General features: G+C 48.6%; 1 protein-coding gene and 1 non-coding gene across 2 annotated transcripts in view; one reads left to right on the top strand and one right to left on the bottom strand.

Moving 5' to 3' along the window:
- The window catches only part of RTN4RL1 (reticulon 4 receptor like 1), a 68,789-nt gene that overhangs the window by 27,024 nt on the left and 23,951 nt on the right, over nt 1–17,814 (top strand). The window lies entirely within an intron of this gene.
- On the bottom strand, nt 12,415–12,551 carry LOC119939813. Its single transcript, XR_005454776.1, has one exon. It is a non-coding gene; the product is annotated as a small nucleolar RNA SNORA7 (small nucleolar RNA).

The raw sequence follows: 17,814 nt of genomic DNA, 5'->3' as shown, positions 1-17,814 counted from the left end.
AATTAATCGTATGTATTGAGTGCTTACAGTGTGCAGAGAGCTGTGCTAAGCTCTTGGGAGAATCAAATAGAACAGAGTTGGAAGAGATACATTCCTTGCCTACAGGGAGCTTACAGTCTATTCGGGGAGACAGGCAATAATAAAAATTATGATTATGTACATAAATGCCGTGGGGCTGAGGGTGGAGGGAAAAAAGGATGCAAATCCAAGTGCAAGGGCGATGCGGGGAAACAGGAAGGGAAGGAACATGGCAGGAAGGGCCTAGCTGCAAGTCGAGAATGGGTGGGAGTGTGGGAGTTGAGGGTTCGGGTTAACTGGGCTGGCAGAGTTGGGCAGTCAAATGCTGTAGAAATCAGAGCTGGAGAAGGAGGCATAATGACTGCTGTTACATTGCAGCCATGTAAATGGCTGCGCTCCCTCTCTGACGAGTATGGAGTGAAGTAGGGCTTGCTCCATCTGGAGAGGGAGGATGACAGAAAGAGGTTTGGGCCAGCACCCTTGGGCTTGACCGGAAAACACGCCCCGAGGGCTGCTGGGACTGACTAGAGCTCAGGCTCGGGGACAGATCGAGATGGAGCGAAATGTACGACAGGAGGGCCGGAGCGGCAGAGGCGGTGGCTCCGCACATCTGCGCCCAGAGAGAGCCAGGCGGGGGCCGGCTGGCCGTGTGAGGGAGGACGGGCCCGGTTTCGGCTCCGCTGTAATCCGTGGGGGTGGCTGGCTGGGGGGGAGCCGGAAGTGTTGGTGTTGGGCTGCTTCCCAGGGAATCTGTGATCAGCGGGAAGGTGACAAACGAGGAGGTTCTTGCTGTAAAAGAGCATTGCTCCATTTCTTCGTTAGGCTGCTCCTATCCCAAATCTTCCCTCTTCCTCTCCGCCCCGACAGCTGCTGTTTTTAGTACAGATCCTGTTGCAGCCTCTTTCCTCCTGGATTCCCTCTCCTCCCCTCTCTAGCCTAACTAAAGTTCTCCTCTCTGACTGTTGCTTGGAGGGTTTTTACTCCCCCTCAGTGGCTCTGCGAACCTGGTGACCGAGCCTCACCTTCCTTTATCCAAGCTGGACTCCCCAGCTCTGCTCTTAGCTTCTGATAATAACCACAACAATGGTAATGATAATAGTAATAATAATAATAATGGTGTCTGTCAAACCCTGTTCTAAGTCCTGGGGTAGATACCACTTAATCAGATCGGACGCAGTCCCTGTCCCACATGGGGAGAACAGATATTTATTTAATCCCCACTTTACGGTTCCGGAAACTGAGGCACAGAAGTGATTTGCCCAAAGTCACAGAGCAGGAAAGTGGCAGAGCTGGGATTAGAACCCAGATCCTCTGACTCCCAGGCCCATGCTCCTTCCACTAATAATAATAATAATAATAATAATAATAATGGCCTTTGTTAAGCACTTACTATGTGCAAAGCACTGTTCTAAGTCCTGGGGGGTTACAAGGTGATCAGGTTGTCCCACATGGGGCTCACAGTCAATCCCCATTTTATATATGAGGTAACTGAGGCACAGAGAAGTTAAGTGACTTGGCCGAAGTCACACAGCTGACAACTGACGGAGCAGGGATTAGAACCCATGACCTCCCAAGCCCATGCTCTTTCCACTGAGCCATGCTGCCTGTGCTCTTTCCACTGAGCCACGCACTAGCCATGCTGCTTCCAATAATAATAATGACAAGAATGATAATAATAATTAAACATAATAATATTGATAATAATAGGATTTGGTAAGCACTCCTTATGTGCAAGCACTAGGGTAGAGACAGAATAGTCAGATCAGACACAGCCCCCATCCCACCCAGGACTCGCAGCCTGAAGAGGAGGGCGAACAGGGATTTAATCCCCGGTTTAAAGATGAGGAAACTGAGGCCCAGAAAAATTAATAGACTTTCCCAAGGTCACAGAGCAGGCAAGGGGCAGAGCCAGGGATCAGAACTTAAGTCTCCGGATTCCGGTTCTGGGTTCTTTTTCACTAAGGCCACTCTGCTTCTCTCTGTTCTCACCTGCCTGCTCTGCTGCTCTTTGGAAAACAAACCGAGGACTGATCTGTGCGGCTGCTCCCAGGGTTTTGCCCCTTGCTCCCCAGCACAGTATGTGTGAGGCCTTCTCTGGCTCTCTGATGAGGCCACGGCGGAGAAACTTTGGGACCTCCAAGAAGCGGCTTGATCCTCTAGGCCTGCTGAGCTCCAGTCCGCCCGCCCCCTCCATCCAGCCTGCCTCTTCTTCATGGAGAGTCCCTTCAGGTCACAGGGCAGGGTGCCAGGGAGCGGGGCCAATTTGGGTAAAATCAGGACCCCACCCTTGGTTAATCCTACTTCCCAGTTGTGAAATTGGACTAATCCTTTGATAAGGATTTAAATGGCAAACCAGACTGCAGAGAGGGATGGCTAATGAATCTTCTTTTAAAACAACAGTTCTGATCCTCCTGGGCTTATGGAAAACATATTTGAGCTAAGCAGATTCCCCTGTGTCCTCTGCCAGAGGCGGCGGGCCGGGAATCTCAGCTAGGCTGATCCTGAATGGATGTCGCCACCCCGATCCTGCCTCACCGCCACCAGCCCTCCTCTCCCCTCCTCCGGTTCCCTCATCCTTTCCTCCCTGGAACCACTTAGGGCCAGATTCCCTTGAGTTTCCCCATCCAGGACCGCCGGTTGTTTGCCTGTTTTGCCCAGATCTTCACGGTCTTTGTGTACTTCCTATGCAGAGACACTTCACACTTGGCGTACGCAGACAGTGACAGAGCGGGGAAGGCAGAGAGAATGAATGAGAGCACTGCACACTGCCACACGCATATATGTGCATTCACACACTCATACACACATACACACACGACCTTTTCTCGGGAGAAGCCCCACAAAATTCAGGGAGATGCGATTTCTTGAGTCAGCGGAGAAAGTACAGTCAGGGAAAAAACATACTCGGAGCCTCAGTGGCGGAGCTATGCTGAGGGCGATTCTCGGCTCCGTCGGGGCCTGGGGGTCTGGGGGAGGAGGAGCTGAGATGGACCTGAGAGAAGTAACGCACATACAACCGACTTTCAGCCAAGTGGATATCCCAGTGGGATGGCGGAAACCTCTTGAGTAGCCTCCAGAGGACTGGGAGAGGAGTGTTACATTAGAGACTCCACAGAGCGAGACACAACTAAGAAAGAACGGAGCTGTCTGACTCAAGGAGAGACCTCCCAAGTGGTGCTGTGGCATCCTTCCCCCCGAACCCCCACTCCTTTTCCCAGCCTGCTTCAGTCAGAACGACTGTAAATGTCAGTGCCTTTTAGGGAGCGTGGCGAGGAAAGAGAGGAAGCAGCAACCACAAGGTGTTGTCTCTTTCCTCAGAATGGCCACTCTCGGCCTCCCTCCTCTAGCTGGGAGAAGGCCGCTGTGGCCTGGTAGAGAGAGAGGTCATCTTGAATGCTCCAAGAACCCGGCTCTCTTTGACCTGAGTGTCAGCACCAGAGGGCCGCACAGGTCCTTTTTACCTCCAGACTCACTGGACTAATAGTAGTAATAATTTGTAGTATTTACTTACTGTGCTCCAAGCAATGTATTAAGGTCTGGGAAGATACAAGATAATCAGGTGGACACAGTCCCTGCCCCATAAGGGACTTACAGTCTAAGTAAGAGAGAGAACAGGTATTTAATCCCCATTTTACAGATAAAGGAAAGTGGGGCACACGGAAGTGAAATAAATGACTCTCTTAAGGTCACACAGCAGGCAAGTGGCGGAGTAGGGGTTAGAACATAGGTCTTCTGACTCTCAGGACTGTGCTCTTTCCCCTAGGTCATGCTGATTTTGGACTCATATTTCCATGATGTTTTGAATTGAAGGTATTTTGTCTGTAGCTGGGTCTGTAGCCAAACTCTTCTCCACTTTTTTCTTAGATTGTAAGCCCCTGGGAGGCTAAGGATCTTGTCTAATTCTCACCTGGGTATTTTCTCCCAGAGCTCAGTACAGTGCTCTGCAGAAAGGAAGCGTTAAATAAGTACTATGACTACCATAGCTACATATCTGAGACTCCCTGCCCTAGTCCAGGTAACAGAGGAGAGCCACTTTAAGAGGACATCTCCTGAGTGTAAAGGTGAGCCTGCAACAGGCATAACTCTCCAGAGGAGGGAGGAAGCCAGGAAAATAATAATTGTGGTAGTTGTTAAGTGCTTACTATGTGCCAAGCACTGGGCTAGATACAAGATCATCAGTTTGGACACAGTCCCCGTTCCCTATAGGGCTCACTGTCTAAGTGTGAGGGAGAACAGGTATTGCATCCCCATTTTATAGATGAGGAAACTGAGGCAGAGAAAGGATAAGGGACCCGTCCAAGGTCACACAGCAGGTTAATGGCAGATCCAGTTGGGACCTACATTTCCTGACTTTCATTCATTCTATTATTCATTCATTCAATTGTGTTTACCGAGCACTTACTGTGTGCAGAGCACTGTACTAAGCGCTTGAGAGAGGACAACATGATTTGTGGGCAGGGAACATGTTTACCAACTCTTTTGTATTGTACTCTCCTGAGTGCTTAGTACAGTGCTCTGCAAACAGTAAGCCCTCAATAAATACAACTGATCGATTGATTGACTCAGCTGTCTGTGTTTTCCACAAGGCCACAGTGCTTCTCTAACACTAATGCTTCTCCAGTGCTTCTCTAACGTCCTCTAGACTGTAAGATCATTGCAGGCAGGGATAATAATAATAATAATGATGGCATTTATTAAACGCTTACTATGTGCAAAGCACTGTTCTAAGCGCTGGGGAGATTACAAGGTGATCAGGTTGTTCCACAGGGGGCTCACAGTCTTAGTCCCCATTTTACAAATGAGGTAACAGACCCAGAGAAGTTGTGACTTGCCCAAGTCACACAGTTGACAATTGGCAGAACCAGGGTTTGAACCCATGACCTCTGACTCCAAAGCCCATGCTGTTTCCACTGAGCCACGCTGCTTCTCTGTGTCTGTGTCTGTTATATTGTTGTATTGTACGCCTTTATATTATACTCTCCCCAGTGTATAGTACAGTCCTCTGCACAGATAAGTGTTCAGTAAATACAATTGACTGACAGATTAATATGTGTGGCGAGGGCTGGTCTAGGAGGAGAGATGTTGGGTTGGAAAATCAGAAACAAAGGCGTCTGCCCTGCCCACAATTCCCTCCTTCATGCACCTCCCCACCTTCCATCCATCTTCTGAGGCGAAAAGCCCCCGGCCCATGGAGTGTGCCACTCCCAGACTCGTCCGGGTCGTCTCGCTCCCCTCAGAGGTCGGAAGACTTGGGCTTGCAGCCGGGAGCTCCATGCCTCCAGACTGATGAACACCGTCTTCTGGAACATAAGGGCGCTTATTTACAACTCCCCATCTTCCAGCCGCATTCAGGCAGCGATTGGAGAGGCTCATCTTGGAGGGAGCGAAATGCTGAAGTGCCGGGCGTGTGGCTCAGCTTCTGGGTGTTTTTGGTTTCCCTGAACCAAATGCTAATGGGCTGGTGGAGTGAGGGGGGGGGGACCAGGAGCCCCTCCCTCCCTTCCTCTCTCCCGCTCCCCCATTTCCCCTTGCCGGGCAGGAGAAACCATTCCCTGCCTTTCCAGCCTCGCTGTCTTTGGCTGCTCTTAAAATATTCAGTGCTGTTGGCCACTGATTTCACAGCAGGTCAAAAGCGTGCAGAAAGAACAGTAGGGGGGGAATAAAGTGTGGCAGTGAGATTAAACAGCTCAGCAGGCCCGGGTGGCAGGCTGGGGTTTGGGGACCGGCCGAGCCTCCTCCCGGGACGGAGGCCGGGGAGGGGCCGTGGGGGAAATCGTTCCAGAGAGGGGCAGAGGTGGCGGAGGGGGAGAAGATGCAATAAGGACCGAATCTGGGATGCAGGCCAGTCCGGCCAGGAGGTTTGGGCACCCACCTGGAACAGACCCTCTGGCTCTGGTTGGCTCGCCTGGACCACCGCTCACCCTATCATGCCCCTGCCTGGTTGCTAGGTAACTGTGACAGAGTTGGACCTCCTATGCAACGATCTTTTTACTTAACAGCATTTTTAGTACTCATCTTGGAAGTTGTAGTACCTAAGAGTTTTCTGCCATCAGAGAAATGGTCCCCCGCCTTGGCGGTGTCTCTCCTGCTCCGAGGGGCCTGGTACGGACTCTGAGGGGCTTGCCGTCTTCTCAGTCCTAGATTCAGCCCGGAGAGGTGTGGGCAGTTGGTTGCTTCCTCCCCCGGCTTGCCATTTATCTCAGCATCTGTGTCCCCTGCTGGATTGTAAGCTCCTTGAGGGCAGGGATTGTAGTGACCAACTCTGTCATACTCTCCCAAGTGCTTAGTACAGTGCTCTGCTTCGAGTAAGAGCTTAGTCAATCCGATTGAATGGTTGGCTCTTTGAATCTTGTAGGATCAGTTTAGGGGGAGGTTCTACCTGCAGGGGTGGGGGACAAGGGGCTCAAACCTGGAGCCGGGGAGTCAACACCGGAGGTTGTTCGTTGCTAAAAGGGAAAGGCCTCTTCTCTTGGCAGGAGAAACATCAAGGACAAACCTGGCGGGGGAAAGAAAGCAAGGTCACTCTGCCCCACGGCAAGATCAGAAACTCCTGAAGGCAGCGGCTGGTGGATAGGGATGACTCCAAAATGCAGAATTCTGGAACTAAATGGAATTTCAGCAGATCGTGTTCCGCCCCCACCTTTTAAAAAACAATTTTTTTAGGAATTTGTTAAGTGCTTATTGTGTGCCAAGCACTGGGATAGATACAAGCTAATCAGACTAGACACAGTCCTTGTCTCACAGTTTTGATCCCTGTTTTACAGATGAGGAAACAGAGGTACAGGGAAGTTATTTGCCCAAGGTCACAGAGCAGACAAGTGATGGAACTGGAATTTGAACTCAGGTCCTTCTGACTCCCAGGCCTGTTCTATATCCTCGAGGCTAGGCTGCTTCTCTTTCCTTTGCCTCCAGGACAAATGAAGGGCTGGGTTGTTTAAAATTCTCTAGGGGTGTGTGTGTGGGTCACCACTGTCTTTCTCGTCACCTTCTTCCAGTGCTTATTAATAGCAATAATAATAATAACAATAATAATAATCGTGGCATTAAGCATTTACTGTGTGCCAGGCACTGTACTAAGCACTGAGATGGATACAAGCAAATCGGGTTGTCCCACAAGGGGCTCACAACCTCAGTTTAATCCCTCTGAGAGTCCAGAATTTCATCCTCCTCTCTATCTCTTACTGCAGTTTCTTTAGGAGGAGAATAAGGAAGGCTGGGGAGGAAGTTGGGGGTGGAGGAGAGGGAATTTGAACTCAGGACCAATTGCACGGACCCTGCCCATCGTCCTCCCTGTGGGGATACCAAGAGCTTGATTGGTGCTGCCAGTACAGGAATCTTGTTTTAGAGCAGAGGTTCTCCCTGCCTCACCACCCACCTCCCTTTCCATCAGAAATTGAGGTATGGCATTGAGGTTTCTTTGAGATAATAATGATTGTATTTGTTAAGCGCTTACTATGTGTCAAGCACTGGTCTGAGCACTGGAGTAAATACACGCTAATCAGGTTGGACATAGTTCTTATCCCTGACATGGGGCTCACAGTCTTCATCCCCATTTTACAGACGGTAACTGAGGCACAGAAAAGTTAAGTGACTTACCCAAGGTCACACAGCAGAGAAGTGAAAGAGGGTTAGAACCCAGGTCCTTCGGACTCCCGGGCTCATGCTCTATCCAGTAGGCCACACTGCTTCCCTCCACTCGAGCTATAGACAAAGGCCCTGATGGTCCAGGGGGGTGATCAGGCTATTTCTTGATTCCCAGTCAGGCCTAAGCCTGGGCCATGGGTAGCCAAGACCTGACCCTGACTACTGGGCCACCCTCACCCCAGGGTGGCTTAGCCATTGGGCAGAAAGGGGCAGGTGCCTGGCTCTTCCATCCTAAGGGTCCCCAGTGGACATCAGACAGTCTCACTGTGGGTATCCCAACAGCCCCTTTCCCCTCCCCATCCCTACTCTTGACTTTGGCAGATGCTGGAATAAAAATCGTCCCAGCAGTGGCAGGGAAGGAAGCGTCCACAGTCACATGGGAGAAGGCAAACATGGGCCTGGGGACCTTTGGCTTCCTTGGGCCTCAGCCCTTGTTCTGGTCTCACCCTGTACCCTGCAAAGCGGGGTTACAATCAGAGGCAGAGGGCACTCACCAGAGGAGCAACTTGAAGGCTCATAATAATAATAAACAGTGGTGTTTAAGTGCCTACTATGTGCTACGCCTGAGGTAGATCAAATCAATGTGACTGAACACAAAGTGGAGCTGATAGAGTAAGAGGGAGAGAGAATATGCATTTAATTCCCATTTTACAGATGAGGAAACTGAGACCCAGAGAGATTGAGCAACTTGCCCAAGGTCACCCATCTATAAAAGGACAGAGCCAGGATTAGAACTCTGTTCCCTGACTCTCAGCCCCATGCTCTTTCCCATGCCACTGTCCCCTGACACCTTTGAGGAAGCAGCAATGGCCAGGAGTGGGGATCCTCTAGACTGAAAGCTCATTGTGGACAGGGAACGTGTCTACCAACTATGTTGTATTGTGCTGCTACTCACTGGCCTGTGAGAAGCAGCATGGCCTGGTGGATAGAGCACGGCCTGGGAATCAGAAGGTCTTGTTCCAATCCCGGCTCTGCCATTTGCCTGCTGTGTGACCTTGTGGAAGTTATTTCACTTCTCTGTGCCTCAGTTATTTCATCTGTAAAATGGGGATTGAGACTGTGAGCCCCATGGGGGACAGGGATTGCGTCCAACCCGATTTGCTTGTATCCACCCCAGTGCTTGTACAGTGCCTGGTACAGAGTAAGTGTTTAACAAATACCATAATCATTATTGCTCTCCCAAGTGCTTTGGGCAATGTTCTGCATGCAGTAAGCACTCAGTGATGATGATGATGCTGGCAGGGACCCCACCCCAGCCCAAGTGCTCGCTTACATGAGGGTAGGTCAGGTGACAAAGCAGCATGGCCTAGTGGGTAAAGCACGGGCCTGGGAATCGGCAGGCTGTGGGTTCTAATCCCAGCTCCACCAATTGTCTGCTGTGTGACCTTGAGCAAGTCACTTTACTTCTCTGTGCCTCAGTTACCTTATCTGTAAAACGGGGATTTGAGACTGTGAGGCCCACGTGGGACAGGGATTGCGTCCAACCTGGTTTGCTGTATCCACCCCAGTGCTTAGTACAGTGTCTTGCACGTAGAAAGCACTTAAGAAATACCGTAATTATAATTATTATTATTTTGGACCAAGCACCACCCCTACCACCGTCTTGGCTTGGCTAGGGTTCGCTGTCAGCCCTGTGTCCAGACTACAGGTCTTCCTTGTGCATTTAAGAACATCTGTGCTATTTGGGTGCCAGGGATGTTTTCCCTGTGAAAGCAGAGCCCTGAAGCTGGACTGAGCCAAGAGGGGTTTTTTTTTTGTTGTTTTTTTTTTAGAGCTGTTTGTTTTGTTTTATTGTTTCTCCTCCTGGAAACATGGTCCATCATCTCCTATCAAAACGAGCAAATACATTTCTCACTCCTGAGCCAGCTCATTCTTACCTGGAACACAGAAAGAATAAGAGTGCGCTTGGAGAGGGAGGAAAATCATATGTTATTTTTAAAAGGCATTTTGAGTGAGGGCTGAATAGAGTTCAAGAAAATTGCCTTAAAGACCCGTTCTCCATGGGGACGGCAATTTTTTTTTTTCGTGGAGCACAAGTATTTTGAAACTTAATTGCACATTTGTAAGGGCTACTGTTTTTATTTCTCTCTGGTCTCTGAGGTGGGTTTTGAAGATTGCTGTCTCTCTGTAATGGTTTTCTTTATCTCAAATAAATTCTGCACACCTGCGAGGTGGAGCGGCTTGAAAGAAATGATGTCAAAATTGGCTCTCGATTTAATAAATCTGCAAATGGAGCCTGGCTACAGTGAGGCGATGGGAGCGAAGCTTCTTGTGGCTCTGCTTACCACTCTCTTCTCCTTTCCTGTCGGATCAGCTCCGGTTAATTCTTTCTACTTCAGGGGAGGGAGGGGTCCTGAACCTCTGGATGGCTGCAAGCTGCTACATAAAAGAGCCCGTGGCTTGTGGCTTATGGCTTGAGGGGGCCTGGGGGACGTGACCTTCTCCCCCCCCACCCCGAAAAATGGTGGTAACAGTTGGGTCTAAGGTATCCTGAACCTGAGGAAGGTTTGAATTTCTTAACCCCATCCCTGGCCTGTGCCCTCTACCCAGATTCCTATAGTTCACCATCTGACAAGAGCCTCATTCTAGTGTGGGTCTGAGGCTCTGTCTATTGTTCCAAAATGCTTTCAATTAGGGTTGATTCAGATTCCTTTGCCCGCTTTAATAATTGGGAATCAGAGGCCCAGTCTTTGGTCTAAGGCAGTGGGCAGACTGGCTAACAACGATGCTCTCGGTAGGAGCTGGACACCCCTACAGCTCTCACGACTCAGGACGGAGGGAAAAGGCAGCACTGAGGATGGAGAGGCTGATGTTTTCTCTTGAACTGAAGAGGCATAATGATTCCCTGGAGAAAGATGTTGTTATTAACCTTTAACCTCCCTGAAATGCTCCAGAAATAGGCTACCCTGATCTATAATAATATTAAGAATAATAATAGTATTTGTTTAGCATTTACTATGTGCTAAGCACTATGCATAGTGCTGGAGTCGATACAGTTGGATCAATGACCTCCCAATGTCTCTGTCCTTCTTCTTCTTCTCTCCACTTTCCCTTTCTTTTCCTCTACTCACTTTTCCTCTCTTTCATCCCCTCCCTCTTCCTAGCGGATAGAGCATGGGCCTGGGAATCAGAAGGTATTGGGTTCTAATCCTGCCTCCGCCACCTGTCTGCTGTGTGACCTTGGGCAAGTCACTTCACTTCTCTGTGCCTTACCTCATCTGTAAAATTGAGATTAAGACTGTGAGCCCCATCTGGGACAGGAACTGTGTCCAACCTGTTAGTTTGTATTCCCCGCCTCCCTCCCCCGCTTCCCGCCCCCCCGGTGCCTGGCACATAGTAAGCGCTTAACAAATACTACGATTATTAGTGTTATTATTACATCTCCTATTTATGTACCTCTTTACTTCTCCTCTCGTTCCTTTCTCCCCTTTCCTTGAGTAATATTTCCTTCTTTCCCATCCTTTGTTCCCACGTGCCTTTTCCCCTCTTCCCTGACTACCTTCCGTGATAATAATAATTATAGTATTTATTAAGTGCCTGCTATGTACCAAGCACTTTGTTCTGCCCTGGGATCGATGCAAGCTTACCAGAGCCCACAAAGCATTCTCAATCTAAGAGGAAAGGGGAGTAGATTTCTTATCCCCATTTACAAGTGAGGAAACAGGCCCTGAGGGGATAAGTGACTTGACCAAGGTAACCTGGCATGGTTAGAGCTGGCATTAGAACCTGGAGCTCCTGACTCCGAGACCTGTACTCTCTTCACTAGACCAGGCTTAGCAGGAAAATCACAATGAGAAAGAGATTTTCCCCGAAGGCCTGCGGCTGAACTTTAAGAGACTGAGAGTAGGTGTCCCAGAACTCCACTTGGAGGCAAGGACGGAGGTTTTCAGGTCTGTCTGATTGCTAAACTCCAGTAATCCATCTTGGAACTTCAGCTGGGAACACAAGGCTTCTCTCTGCTAATGGGCCGAGGGCCAGACCTGCCAACAGGGAGTTGGTTTTGTTTATTCAGAAAGGGAAACAGCCATCATAGGTGCCACCTAAGGATTAGGAGATAAACAGGTGATGATAACAACAATGATAGTATAATAATAACTGTGGTATTTAAGAGACTCTTATTATATGCCAAGGACTGTACTAAGCGCCACAGCACTGAAGAATTGATATTAAAGTCACACATAGTCCTTGTCCCACAGTCTAAAGAGGAGGGAGAGCAGGTATTTAACCCCTGTTTTGCAGATGAGGAAACTAAGGCACAGGGAAGTTAGGTGACTTGCCCAAGGTCACACAGCAGGAAATGGGCAGAGGCGGGATGACCAACAAGCCACCTCAGACGGAGAGCTCAGCCCTCCTTATCTTTGGTTGGAAAACTGACTTTTGAACTCCTTCCCTCCTTGGACCTACACAGACAGAATGGAAAAATTCAAAGTCCCCCTCGTCCCACCGGCAAGCAAGCCAACCTCCCTGGCCTCCCTCTCTAGCCAGCCTCCAAGCAGAAACCCAAACATGGAACAACCTCCCAGCTCCTGTGTGTCTTATGCTGTCGAGTCGTCTCCGACCCAGAGCGACTCCATGGACACATCTCTCCCAGAACGCCCCACCTCCAACTGCAATCGTTCTGCTAGTTTATCCATAGAGTTTTCTTGGTAAAAATACATAAGTGGTTTGCCATTGTCTTCTTCCATGCAGTAAACTTGAGTCTCCACCCTCGACTCTCTCCCATGCCTCTGCTGCCCAGCACAGGTGAGTTTTGACTTTAGCAGATTGCCTTCCACTCTCTAGCCACTGGGCCAAGCTAGGAATGGAATGCGTATGTCTCTGCTTGACTCCCTCCCGTAACCGAGACTGGTAGAGAACTGGAAACTCTCCAGGTGCAATCCTGAGAGGGTTTCCAGCTCCTACCCTCCTTTAAATCAAAGTTCAGGGCCCCCCACTTCCAGGAAGCTCTACCTGATGAACGCCACCTACTCCAATCCACCAGCATTCTCTCTGATCCACCCCTTGAATTCACTCTTCTGTTGACTCCATTTATTGGGGGATGTTTCTGATGATTCCCTAAGTAGATTTATCTCGTCTCTCCTGTTAGATCAAATGCTCCTCAAGGGCAGGGATGGTGCCTATTGTCTTAGAACAAACCCCAGCATCTCGAAGAAGGCTGCGGCCCAAGCGGCTGCACAGAAATACTTGGGGATGGAGGCGAAGCAGTGTGTGCTAGTGGTTAGAACCTGGAAGGCAGATGCACCTGGGTTCTAGTCCTGGCTCCGTCCCTTGCCTGCTGTGTGACCTCAGGCAAGTCACTTCACTTCTCTGTGCCTCATTTACCTCATCTATAAAATTAGGATTAAGACTGTGAGCCCCAGGGGGGACATGGATTGCATTCAAGCTGATTAACTTGTATCTACCCTAGTGCCTAGTATAGGGGCAGTGTGGCCTGGCGGAAAGAGCATAGGCCTGTGAGTCCGAAGACCTGGGTTCTAGTCCCATCTCCACCCCTTGTCTGCTTTATGGCCTTGGCCAAGTCACTCAACATCTCTGTGCCTCAGTTCCCTCTCCTGCAAAATGGGGATTTGTACTGTGAGCCCCGTGTGAGACAGGAATTGCATGCAAGCTGATTAGCTTGTATCTACCCCAGCACTTGGTGCAGCTTGGTATATAGTAAGTGCTTAATAAATATCACAGACATTATTATTATTGCAGTGCCTGGCATATAGTAAGCTTTTAACAAATACCATTAAAAAAATAAAATAAAGGTGATCCAGTGACCCTTTGCCCGGGCAGTAGGGGCTGAGAGGTCTCCTGGGAAGTTTTTCTGCACGGTGTTTCTTAAAGACATTTCTGTGTGCTACTCCGGGAGGGCCTTCAAAAGAACAACTAAAGGTTCCTGTGGCAGCACTAAAGCCCTTTCTTTTCTCGCCATCCTCTCGCCAACTGGGAGCTAGCTTGCTCGGTTGGATTTCCATCCCACGTTCTACATCCTTATTTAAGCATCTGCCCGAATAATCCGCCCAACCAAATGTGATGTCCTTATGATATTGTTTTTCCTCCGAGCCCTCAATCCTTTCTGATCTGGGAGTCAGCGGGAAGAGCTCTGAGCCTCCTAAATGAGGCCGGAACAAGTTGAGATGTTGAGCTTAGTGTCGTAATGGGACGACTCTCTGAGCCCATCTTTGTGTTCAACCGGCTGCTCCCCCTTGCCCTTCGCTGTTTTTGGTGGGGGGACGGGAGGACCCCAATGGGGCCGGGCTGCGGAGACCCAGGTCGGTGGGAAGCGGGGTTTTGCCAATGCATAATTTGGTCCGGGGGCAGAGACCCACGAAATGCTGTCAGCAGAATCCCACCGCTTCCCAATGAGTGGAAAAATGAATTCCATTAGCTCCGGCCAGAGCATGCTCAGGGCAGTCTCAGCTGGCTGAGGGAGAGAGATGGACAGGCGCCTTAGTACACAGACAGGTTAATGGTAGCTGCAGAGGCCCCGCTGCGTTCAATTGGATTTTGCCTTCTTTACCTTGTTTCTTCAGGGACTGACATCTCTCTTCCTTGGATGCTCAGGAGAACTTGCTGTGCTCAGAGTGATCTGGTTCAGGAGGATTTGATTCAATCAGGGAAAAGATGAGGGGAAAGTGGCTGCCTCCCCACAAAGCACAGAAGTGCTCAGGGAAAGAAGCTTTGCGTAAGCCAGGTGTGAAAGGCAGGCAAGTTTGGAAGAGGGATTGACCTTTGCTTCTGGCAAGCAGGGCTAGGCTGGAGCTTTGAAATGGCTGATCCCAAAAAGTGACCTTTCATAGACTGCCCCATTGGGAAAAGAGTGCTGAAGTGAGAGGTAACTTGAGTCTGGTAGCCCCCGTAGTCCCTCCTTGCAATCAGTCAATAGAATTTATTGAGTGCCTACTTTGTGCCTAAGGGCTTGAGGGAGTACAAATAGTCAGTAAACATGACTCCTGCCTTCAAGGAGCTTACAGTCTAACAATCAATAGTGTGCCTTGAGTACCTACTATGTGAAGGGCACTGTACTAAGGGCTTGGGAGAGGAAAATGCAATGGAGTTGGTAGATTGGATCCCTGTCCTCAAGGAACTTACAGTTTAGCAGGGGAGCAGTGGAAGCTCTGACACATCCTTGATCTAGGCATTCAGTCAGTCAGAGTCAGACAGTCAATCGTATTTATTGAGTGCCTACTCTGTGCAGAGCACTGTAATAAGTGCTGGGAGAGTAAAATACAGCAATATAACACATTCCTTGCCCACAGTGAGCTTACGGTCTGGAGGAAGAACAGACATTAAAATGAATAAATAAAATTACAGGTATGTACATAAATGCTGTGGGGCTGGGAGGGGGGATTCATTCATTCATTCAATCGTATTGAGTGCTCACTGTGTGCAGGGCAGTGTACTAAGTGCTTGGGAAGTACAAATTGGCAACATATAGAGACGGTCCCTACCCAACAGCGGGATCACAGTCTAGAAGGGGGATAAATAAAGGGAGCAAGTCAGGGCGACACAGAAGGGAGTGGGAGAAGAAGAAAGGAGGGCTTAGTCAGGGAAGGCCTCTGCATTGCCTAGTGGAAAGAACGTAGACCTGTGAGTCAGGAGACCTGGGTTCTAATCTCCATCCCACCACTTGCTTCCTGTGGGGTCTTGGGCAAGTCGCTAGGCTTCTCTGGACCTTAGTCTTCTCATCTGCAAAACGGGCATTAAATACCAGTTCTCCCTCTGTGAGCCTCTTGAATTAAGTACTTACTGGTAGTCCCAACATTGTGGAAGATAAATGATAAATTCAATTGGACTCAGTTGCTGTTCCACACGAGGTTCATTGTCTAAGAGCAAAGGAGAGCAAGTATTTAATACCCATTTTACATAAGAGGAAACTGACACAGAGAGGCTAAGTCGCGTGGTCACAGTTACACAGTAGACAGGTAGTGTAGTGAAGAACCTTGTTCTTCATCTTCTTAGAGAAGCAGCGTGGCTCCATGGAAAGAGCACGGGCTTTGGAGTCAGAGGTCATGGGTTCAAATCCCGGCTCTGACACTTGTCTGCTGTGTGATCTTGGGCAAGCCACTTAATTTCTCGGAGCCTCAGTTACCTCATCTGTAAAATGGGGATGAAGACTGTGAGCCCCACGTGGGACAACCTGATCACCTTGTATCCCCCCCGGTGCTTAGAACAGTGCTTTGCACATTGTAAGCGCTTAACAAATGCCATCATTATTATTATTATTGTTCTTTCAATTACCAGTTCAATGCTCATAGTAATAATAATAATAATAATAATAATGGTATTTGGTAAGCATTTACCGTGTTACTGTTCTAAACGCTGGAGTAGATGCAAGGTAATCAGTTTGGACACAGTCCCTGTCCCACATTGGGCTTGCAGCCCTAATTTCCATTTTACAGGTAAACGAAGCAGAGAGAAGTGAAAATGACTTGCTCAAGGTCACACAGCAAACAGATAGCAGAGTCATGATTAGAACCTCGGTCCTTCTGACTCCCAAGCCAGTTCTCTTTCCAGTAGGCCATGCCACTTCTCCATTCCCTTTGTGGACAGAGAACATGTCTTCTGCTTCCATTGTACTTTCCCAAGCACTGAGTTCAGTGCACTTCACCAAACGTGCGCTCAATAAATATTGTTACTGCGATCATCATCATTATAGGCATTTATTGAGTGCTTACTATGTACAGAGCACTGTGCTAAGGGCTTGGGAGAATATACTATCACAGAGTTGGTAGATACGTTCCCTGCTCACAATGAGCTTTAGGTCAAGGTGGAGAGGAGAGAGGGATTAATATAAATTAGTAATTTATACTATAAAATTTAAAGATATGTGCATAAATATTACTCCTCCTCAGGAGGGATCCTGAATTTAGGCGCATGGGATAGAGTGGAAGGGAGCAAAAAGGTGGAGTTCCAGAGAGCCAGAGAAGGAAAGAAATGTCTCATCATCATCATCATCAATCGTATTTATTGAGCGCTTACTATGTGCAGAGCACTGTACTAAGCGCTTGGGAAGTACAAATTGGCAACATATAGAGACAGTCCCTACCCAACAGTGGGCTCACAGTCTAAAAGGGGAAGACAGAGAACAAAACCAAACATACTAACAAAATAAAATAAATAGAATAGATATGTACAAGTAAAATAAATTCAGAACATTGAGATCCAGTTAACTCCTGTCACCCCCAGCACCATCCCAGTCTGAACGACAAACCTTCCCTCTTCACCTCCTCTGTGGTTTGTCCATCCTTGGGGAGTTCTAAGCTGATGGTGAGGTTTTGAATAAAATCAGAATATCAGCACCTTCGTGTGAAGTTTTCCATGGATCTTTGTTGTTTGAGATTCTCAGGAGCTGATTCATATTTCAATATATTCCAGTGGAAAATGATCAGATTTTGAGATTTTTTAGCAGTTGGTACGTCATTACATTTAAATTTGATATATTTTGACTAATGCAGTTTGAAATTTGGAAACTGCAGACAATTTTATTCAATATCCATTTTTATACCAACTCACTCTTAAAAAAATGCTAAAAATTTCCAATATCCTGTTCAGTAATGGTTTGGAGTCCCTGTTCCCTCTCCTCCCACCCCACTGCCATCCCCACCACCTCACCCATCCTGCCCTTCCAACAGCCGGCCCTGACCCATTCAGCCAGTGTCCAGCAACCCCCCGATGTCCACTGACCACTAAGTCACCACGTCCACCTGGAAATGCTTTCTTTTGCAGCCGCTTTCAAGTATCCCCCTGTGGTTCCGAGTCCAATTTAATTTGACCTTCAGACCCACTTCTCCTAAGTGACTTTAACAACTCCTATGGGCGGGCACTTAAGACTAAGTTTTGTGTCTAGAAGAAGGTTTTACATAGAATTTCAACTTTTCCCCCTGCCTGCCTTGTAACAGCCTTTATGCCACCCAGTTATGCCAGTGTTAAATATGTGATGGAATAAAATAAAGAACAGGCAGGGAGAGTGGGGAGAGGTGAAATAGGGCAAAAGAGAAAAGATATGATTTTAGATGAGAGCTGGGAAAAACTCCATAGAGTGCTTATTGTGTGCAGAGCACTGCACTAAGTGCTTGGGATAGTGGCTCAGTGGAACGAGCATGGGCTTTGGAGTCAGAGGTCACGGGTTCAAATCCTGGCTCCACCAATTGTCAGCTGTGTGAC

The sequence above is a fragment of the Tachyglossus aculeatus genome, chromosome 17, assembly GCF_015852505.1.
Source record: "Tachyglossus aculeatus isolate mTacAcu1 chromosome 17, mTacAcu1.pri, whole genome shotgun sequence".
NCBI classification, from domain to species: domain Eukaryota; kingdom Metazoa; phylum Chordata; class Mammalia; order Monotremata; family Tachyglossidae; genus Tachyglossus; species Tachyglossus aculeatus.
Note: the sequence above shows the minus strand (reverse complement) of the source record. Positions and strands in the feature narration are given on the sequence as shown.